Consider the following 8,966-nt stretch of genomic DNA (forward strand, 5'->3'; position numbering starts at 1 on the left):
GCGGTCTCCTTGGGTTGACCTGAGGAGGTCCCTTTGGGTGGGTACCTGGAATGTCCTATCCCGAAGAGAGGATGATCACCTGTCTCTGTTATCACCTGATCTCAAGTGTTTGAACATCGGTAATGCAGCTCTCTCTGAGGTTCGGAGACCGGATTGCGGCGAGATCATGGTGGGTGGTTACACCTACTATTGGTCTGGTCGCTCTGACGATTACCATGCCCAGGGAGTTGCTGTAGCTGTGTCCAATCAGCTGACTCAAATGATAATTGAGGTAACACCGGCCAACGAGTGTATTATGAGACGAAGGATTCGTCACTCCTCCAGCGTCATTTCCCTGGTCTCTGCATATGCTCCGACCGAAGTGAGTGATCTCACCGTGAAGGACGCAATCTATGTCATGCTCAAGTCTGTAGTTGACCAGTGCCCCAAGCAAGATACTCTTCTAATCTTGGGGGATTTCAATGCATCGGCTGGAATGGATAGGGATGGTTATAAGATGTGTTGGTCCCCATGGTTCTGGAACTGTGAACCAGAATAGCACGAAGTTCCTTGACTTTGCAAGAAATCATGGACTCAGGATGACTGGTTCACGGTTTCAGTGCCCACAGGCTCATCATTGGACTTGGTATTCCAATGCTGGTGGTGTGGCAAAGGAGATTGGTCATGTGCTCATTGATGTGGAATGCTCATTGTTAGATCCTGCAGTTCTGGGTCATCCTACAGCAACCATCAGAGTGCTCAGTTCCTCAATACAGACCACATGCTTGTTGTCGCAATGCTGAAGTTGCAGCTTAAATACAGGAGAATGGTACCATCCCAGCCTAGGCTGGATGTTGGCAAGCTCAAGGATGAGAGCGTAGCTGAAAAATTTGCAAACACGCTGAGTGGGGATTTGGAGAATCCTGAGGAGTTGTGGAGCACCTTCAAGACCACCGTCCTTGATGTTGCCGGTGGATTTCTTGGAACTCACCATAGGGAAAAGAAGAATTTTGTCTCTCAAGGGACACTGGATACTATTGACCAGTCACAGGGCCAGGCTTAATGGCGGAGCTGAGCTGTTCATGGAGTTGAAGCATAAAACTGTACGTGCGCTGAGGGTGGACAAGAAGGACTATGTGCGTGGAATCTGTGAGGGGGTAGAGCATCACCTGTGGTCAGGTGATTCTCGTCCTGCTTGCATGGAAATTGCATTCTGCTATGCCCATCCCTTGCTGTACTGCAGTTAGAGCGGATGGTGGTGGGCTCTTGACAGAGGAGTCAGAAGTGAAAGCCCGCTGGGCCGGTTACTTTGAACGGCTGTACCAGGCTGATCCATCAGCTGTCGAGTTGGATGTCAGGAGTGTTACTATCTCTGTTGCTGACCCTCCAATCAACTGTGATCCACCTTCACTTGTAGAAACACAGGCTGTGGTGAACCGGTTGAAATGGGGTAAAGCTCTTAGGATCTGTGGCATCCATGCTGAACTTCTCAAAGCTGGTGGAAATGCTGTACTTATGTCATTGCATGCAGTTCTGTGCTCTGCCTGGAGTCGAGGCACCATCCCAACTGACTGGAAGAGGGGCCTTGTTGTCCCTCTCTGGAAAGGGAAGAGCGACCAGCAGGAGTAAAAATTCCGAGGGGTGACGCTGCTCTCAGTGCTGGGCAAGGTCTTTGCTCAGATAATTCTTCATAGGGTTCGCCACCATCTGCTTAAGCACCAGCGTCCAGAGCAGTCAGGCTTTACACCAAGGAGGTCAACAATTGACGGTATCCTTGCCCATCGGGTCCTCACCGAATGCAGACGAGGGTTTGGCAGGGGCTGTTTGTAGCCAATGTTGACGCTTAACGCACCCCTGAAATTAAGAGCAGGTTATGGTGGAAATTTTAGTTAATTATTTGTGTGGTCCATGGCGGACCAAGACGAGCTGGTCCAGGTCAGTTTAAATTCAGAAATTTCAGAAAGAACTATGGCCAAGGACGGCAGTTTTGAGGGAGGTAGTTCCCTGGAGGAATACTTAAAGAGAACGCAAGGACAGCAGGGGCAACATTTCCAACGTTTGGGGGTTGAAGATGCATTGTCCTACTTGGACCAGGTGAAGCTACAATTTGGGAACCAGCCCCAGGTTTACAATGACTTTCTGGACATCATGGAAGAATTCAAGTTACAGAGTATCGACACCACAGGTGTCATCAGCCGTGTCTCAAACTTGTTGAAGGGATATCCTGATTTCATCATGGGTGTCAACACCTTCTTGTCTTCCGGTTATAAGATCGAGGTCCAGATGAATGATCTGATCAGCATTACCATGAACGGGGTGAAGTAGAGTGTGAAGGGTGTTTGGACCACCATGAAGATGGGTAAGGATGAAGTGACAAACAAAATAGCAGCGATTAAGCGGGAAGTAGACAGACTCGGACAGGGAATGAATTACACTGAACAACAAAAATTTTTTACTGGAGATGTGTAAAGTGATTTAGACTAATTTGGGTACGCTGATTTCAAAAATCATAACCGTTTTGCTGTATCACGTCAGGATTTTCAGTAACAGAAATATTTCCATTGCCTAGAAGTCAGGATTTCAATGAAATTTACAAAAATTCATTTATTCATTTATTTCATCATGAATGCTTCAAAATTATAGAAATTACAGAAAAACTCCACTAGAATGTAATTAAAAATGCTTTCGGCATTTGGCTTTGCGTTTGTGCTGCTCTGTGTCAGTTTCACGATGCAGGAACCAGCAGAAATCGCCCATCATGTTCGGGTTGTGCCGCCCTTGGTGACGCGTCTCCATGAGTGAAATCTCTTGGTGGAATCGCTCGCCGTGCTCGTCCGAGACTGCTCCCAAGTTGTCAGGGAAGAAGTTCAGGTGCTGGTGTAGGAAATGGATTTTCAGGGACATCCTGGAGCCAAGTTTCCTGAAGGACTCCAGCAGCTGCTGCACTATTTCTTCATAGTTGTCCGCGCGCTCGTTCCCCAAGAAGTTGTCCGTCACAGCTTTGAAGCTCCTCCGCGCTGCCAGCTCTTTGGGGTTTAGAGTTGTCGGAAAAGTTTCGTCCTTCATAATCTGTCGGATTTGTGGTCCAACAAAGACACCAGCCTTGATCTTGGCCTCCGACAAGGTGTTGCCAAACTTTTCCTTGAGGTATAAAAACCCACGCCCATTCAGATCCATTGCCCATACAAAACTTTTCATCAAGCCGAGCTTTATGTGGAGTGGTGGAAGGAAAACCTTGGCTGGGTCGACAAGGGCGACATGCTTCATGTTGTGTCGACCAGGTACATGCTCTTTTCGCTCTTCCCAATCTTTCTTCGTCCAGTGATTCTTGTCGTCTCTGCTATCCCAGAGACAAAGGAAGCACATGTATTTCGTGTAGCCTGACTGCAGCCCTAACAACAGCGCCACCACTTTCAAGTCTCCGCAGATGTGCCAGTTGAAGTCATTGTACTTGATGGAATCAAGCAGCTGCCGCATAGTCTCATAGGTCTCTGTCATGCCGAACGCGTGAGCCAGTGGGACTGATGGTTTCTCGTTGCCATTGTGGAGCAAAACAGCCTTCAAGCTGTTCTTCCCCGAGTCGATGAAGAGGCGCCAGTCTGCAGGATCGTGATCACACCCAAGTTCTTTCAACAGACCGTTGATGTCACTGCAGAATGTCATCGTGTCTTCCATCTCAAAGAACTAAGCCATGTCTCTGTGACGTGCTCTGAACAAGGATATCTTGGTGTTAGGTTCAAGTAGATTCCACTGCTGCAGCCTTGATCCAAGCAGCTCTGCCTTCGCCTTTGACAGCGAGAGATCTCTTACAAGATCATTTAAGTCTCCCTGGTTCAGAAGGTGTGATTCTTGAGTGTCGGGTTCAAAAGGTTCATCATCACCATCCTCTTCACCACTGCTTACAGCTATGTTCTGATCAGCTGGAGGTGTTGGAACGGGGTTCTCGTCATCATGAGGCACAGGTTTACGAGCAGAGACGCAGTCAGCGTACTTGATGTGACCTTTATTCTTCTTGTTGAAGCCGGCGATGCTTGTGCAGCAGAAATAACAATCATCATGATGATTCTGCGGCTCACGCCATATCATGGGCACCGCAAATGGCATGCTCGCGCGCTTGCCCACCAACCACTGAGTCAAGGTTGTGTGACAGCTTGTGCAGCAGATGTGTGGTGCCCAGCTCTGTTCTTGGTCCCCCACCTTACACCCGAAATAGTGAAAGTAGGCGGCCTTCATTTTCACTGCTGTAGATATACTTCGCTGTTGATCTTTTTTGGTATACCGACCACAGACATAACAGAAGTTGTCAGGATGATTGGTACAGGAACGCCTACTCATCTTTATCTGAAAGAAAGAAATATAACACAAGTTAACAACAATTGTACGAAATAGACATGTTAAAGACATATGTAAATTTCATTGAAATCCTGACTTCTAGGCAATGGGAATATTTCTGTTCCTGAAAATCCTGACGTGATACAGCAAAACGGTTATGATTTTTGAAATCAGCGTACCCAAATCAGTCTTAATCACTTTACACATATCCAGTAAAAAAAAAATTTTGAAATTTGTTGTTCAGTGTTATTTAATAGGACAGGAGCAATTAAAAACGGGAATTGGGCAAAACACTAATGTGACAAAGAATGTAAAACAAGGCCACGAGGAAACAAAGGGGGAATTGGGCCCCGTAAAGGAGGAAAATGAGGCGAGACACAAAGAGATGATGAAAACGGTTAAATAAATGGAACGAAAAGTAGAAACGCAAAATCAAGAAACGAACAAAAAATTAAAGAAACACGAGGAAGAGACCAAGAAGGGTTGTAAGATAGCAAAGGGTGAATTAATGGGAAGACACAAAGGGAGGTGGAATGGGTGAAGGATGGATAAAATAAGGTAAAGGCAGAGCAAACACAAATATTAGAAAAGGTTAGAGACATTAACACTGAGCTAGTTAAATGTCTTAAGACCTGATGTAAGGGTCAGGATAACCTCCTTCAGGAACAAAGGGAGAGGATACTCTCCCTTGAAGCAGACCTTGACCTGGTGAGACCAGTGGAGGTAAGGCTGTGCGAGGCAGAACGGGCGCATGACACGAAGGGGTACGTGCCAAGTTTTGGGGGGGGGGGTAGAAGCTCCTGGGATTCTTGGGATATCACAAGCCCCTGGTATGAATTTCAGAATGTGTGCAGAGTACGAGCAACATGGCGTGGATGAGTGCGCGAGAAGGTGCAGGTTGCACACCGACTCAGACAGGGGTTGCAGTTAGTGTGAGTGATGGGAGGGCTGAGTGTCCTGAGTGTGAAAAAGCTATGTTGGAAACCACACCGGTCCCCTGGGACTCTGCGTGTGAGGAACGGCGTGCACAAGAGTGTGTGGAGTGCATGCTTGGCAAACTGTCCAAGCACGGACCATTGCTCGAGGTGGTAATGGCTTCGGAGGAGCAGGCGCCTAAATGTTCCGCACCGGATAAATTACCGGAGAGTGAATGGCAAGAAGCGGGACAAGTCAAGGGAATTTAGTGAATTTTTTTTCTCATGGGAGCCAATGTCTGAGGCCCGACGTGCTGCAAGGTGTGAGTGGCGCTCGCAGGATGCCCGGCATGAGTGGAAGCAGCAGCTGGGTCATTCTCACAAAACTGACAGCATCAGGAGGTGGTAACATCAGAAAATTATTTGAACAAGATTACAATTTTCAGGTCCGAATGTGGCAAATGGGATGAAGGTTCGGGAATATTTGATGAAAGCGGCACTGAATTACCTCTCATTAGCCGATTTTTCACCGCGATTTCAGTGCTTTATGGCCGTCAAGTCATTACCGCAACGGAAATGAAAGGTATTGTATATCTGACAATGACGTTTTCAAGAGACGTCATAATACCAAGAATATTCTATCTCCATCATGTTTAATGAGAAACATCAGAAAAAGTTGTCATCAAGAAGAAATCAATATCACCATGTTAATGAGAAATCATGGACATAAAGTGTAAAAATCATTACCGTAACACAAATAATCATCACTACTGTAACACAAATAATCATCATTACCGTAACAAAAATAATCATCACTACCGCAACACAAATAATCATCATTACCGTAACACAAATAATCATCATTACCGTAAGAAAAATAATCATCACTACCGCAACACAAATAATCATCATTACCGTAACACAAATCATCATCACTACCGTAACACAAATAATCATCATTACCGTAACACAAATAATCATCATTACCGGAACACAAATCATCATCATTACCACAACACAAATCATCATCATTACCGTAACACAAATCATCATCATAAACGTAACACAAATCATCATCATAAACGTAACACAAATCATCATCACCGTAACACAATTCATCATCATAACTGTAACAAAATCATCATCATTACCGTAACACAAATCATCATTACCGTAACACAAATCATCATTACCGTAACACAAATCATCATTACCGTAACAAAATCATCATCATCATCACCGTAACACAAATCATCATCACCGAAAAACAAATCATCATCACCGAAACACAAATCATCCTGACCATAACACAAATCATTACCGGAACACAAATCATCATCATTACCGTAACACAAATCATCATCATAACCGAAACACAAATCATCATCATTACCGTAACACAAATAATCATCATTACCGGAACAAAATCATCATTACCGTAACACAAATCATTCCCGGACACAAATCATCATCATTACCGGAACAAAATCATCATGACCATAACACAAATCATCATCATGACCATAACACAAATCATCATCATTACCATAACACAAATCATCATTACCGGAACAAAATCATCATCATTACGGTAACACAAATCACCATGACCCTAACACAAATCATCATCACGGTAACACAAATCATCATCATTACCGTAACACAAATCATCATTACCGTAACAAAATTATCATCATCATCATCGTAACACAAATCATCATGACCGTAACAAAATTATCATCACCGTAACACAAATCATCATCATGACAGTAACACAAATCATCATCATTACCGTCACACAAATCATCATAACCACAACACAAATCATCATCACCGTAACACAAATCATCATCACCATAACACAAATCATCATCACCGTTACACAAAACATCATCACTGTAACACAAATCATAATCACTGTAACACAAATCATCATCATTACCGTAACACAAATCATCATGACCGAAACAAAATCATCATCATTACCAAAACACAAATAATCATCATCACCGTAACACAAATAAACATCATCACCGTAACACAAATCATCATTATCGTAAAACAAATCATCATTACCATAAAACAAATCATGATTACCGTAACACAAATCATCATTACCGTAACACAAATCATCATAATTACTGTAACACAAATCATCATTACGTGAACAAAATCATCATACCGGAACAAAATCATCATAACCGTAACAAAAATCATCATTACCATAACACAAATCATCATGACCGTAACACAAATCATCACTACCGTAACACAAATAATCATCATTACCGTAACACAAATAATCATCATTACCGGAACACAAATCATCATCATTACCACAACACAAATCATCATCATTACCGTAACACAAATCATCATCATAAACGTAACACAAATCATCATCATAAACGTAACACAAATCATCATCACCGTAACACAATTCATCATCATAACTGTAACAAAATCATCATCATTACCGTAACACAAATCATCATCACTACCGTAACACAAATAATCATCATTACCGTAACAAAAATAATCATCACTACCGCAACACAAATAATCATCATTACCGTAACACAAATAATCATCATTACCGTAAGAAAAATAATCATCACTACCGCAACACAAATAATCATCATTACCGTAACACAAATCATCATCACTACCGTAACACAAATAATCATCATTACCGTAACACAAATAATCATCATTACCGGAACACAAATCATCATCATTACCACAACACAAATCATCATCATTACCGTAACACAAATCATCATCATAAACGTAACACAAATCATCATCATAAACGTAACACAAATCATCATCACCGTAACACAATTCATCATCATAACTGTAACAAAATCATCATCATTACCGTAACACAAATCATCATTACCGTAACACAAATCATCATTACCGTAACACAAATCATCATTACCGTAACAAAATCATCATCATCATCACCGTAACACAAATCATCATCACCGAAAAACAAATCATCATCACTGAAACACAAATCATCCTGACCATAACACAAATCATTACCGGAACACAAATCATCATCATTACCGTAACACAAATCATCATCATCATCACCGAAACACAAATCATCATCATTACCGTAACACAAATAATCATCATTACCGTAACACAAATCATTCCCGGACACAAATCATCATCATTACCGGAACAAAATCATCATGACCATAACACAAATCATCATCATTACCATAACACAAATCATCATTACCGGAACAAAATCATCATCATTACGGTAACACAAATCACCATGACCCTAACACAAATCATCATCACGGTAACACAAATCATCATCATTACCGTAACACAAATCATCATTACCGTAACAAAATTATCATCATCATCATCGTAACACAAATCATCATGACCGTAACACAAATCATCACCATTACCGTAACAAAATTATCATCACCGTAACACAAATCATCATCATGACAGTAACACAAATCATCATCATTACCGTCACACAAATCATCATAACCACAACACAAATCATCATCACCGTAACACAAATCATCATCACCGTAACACAAATCATCATCACCGTTACACAAAACATCATCACTGTAATACAAATCATAATCACTGTAACACAAATCATCATCATTACCGTAACACAAATCATCATGACCGAAACAAAATCATCATCATTACCAAAACACAAATAATCATCATCACCGTAACACAAATAAACAT

This window comes from Eptatretus burgeri, chromosome 9 (assembly GCF_056783735.1).
Source record: "Eptatretus burgeri isolate ZD-2024b chromosome 9, Ebu_testis_v1, whole genome shotgun sequence".
Classification (NCBI taxonomy): Eukaryota; Metazoa; Chordata; class Myxini; order Myxiniformes; family Myxinidae; genus Eptatretus; species Eptatretus burgeri.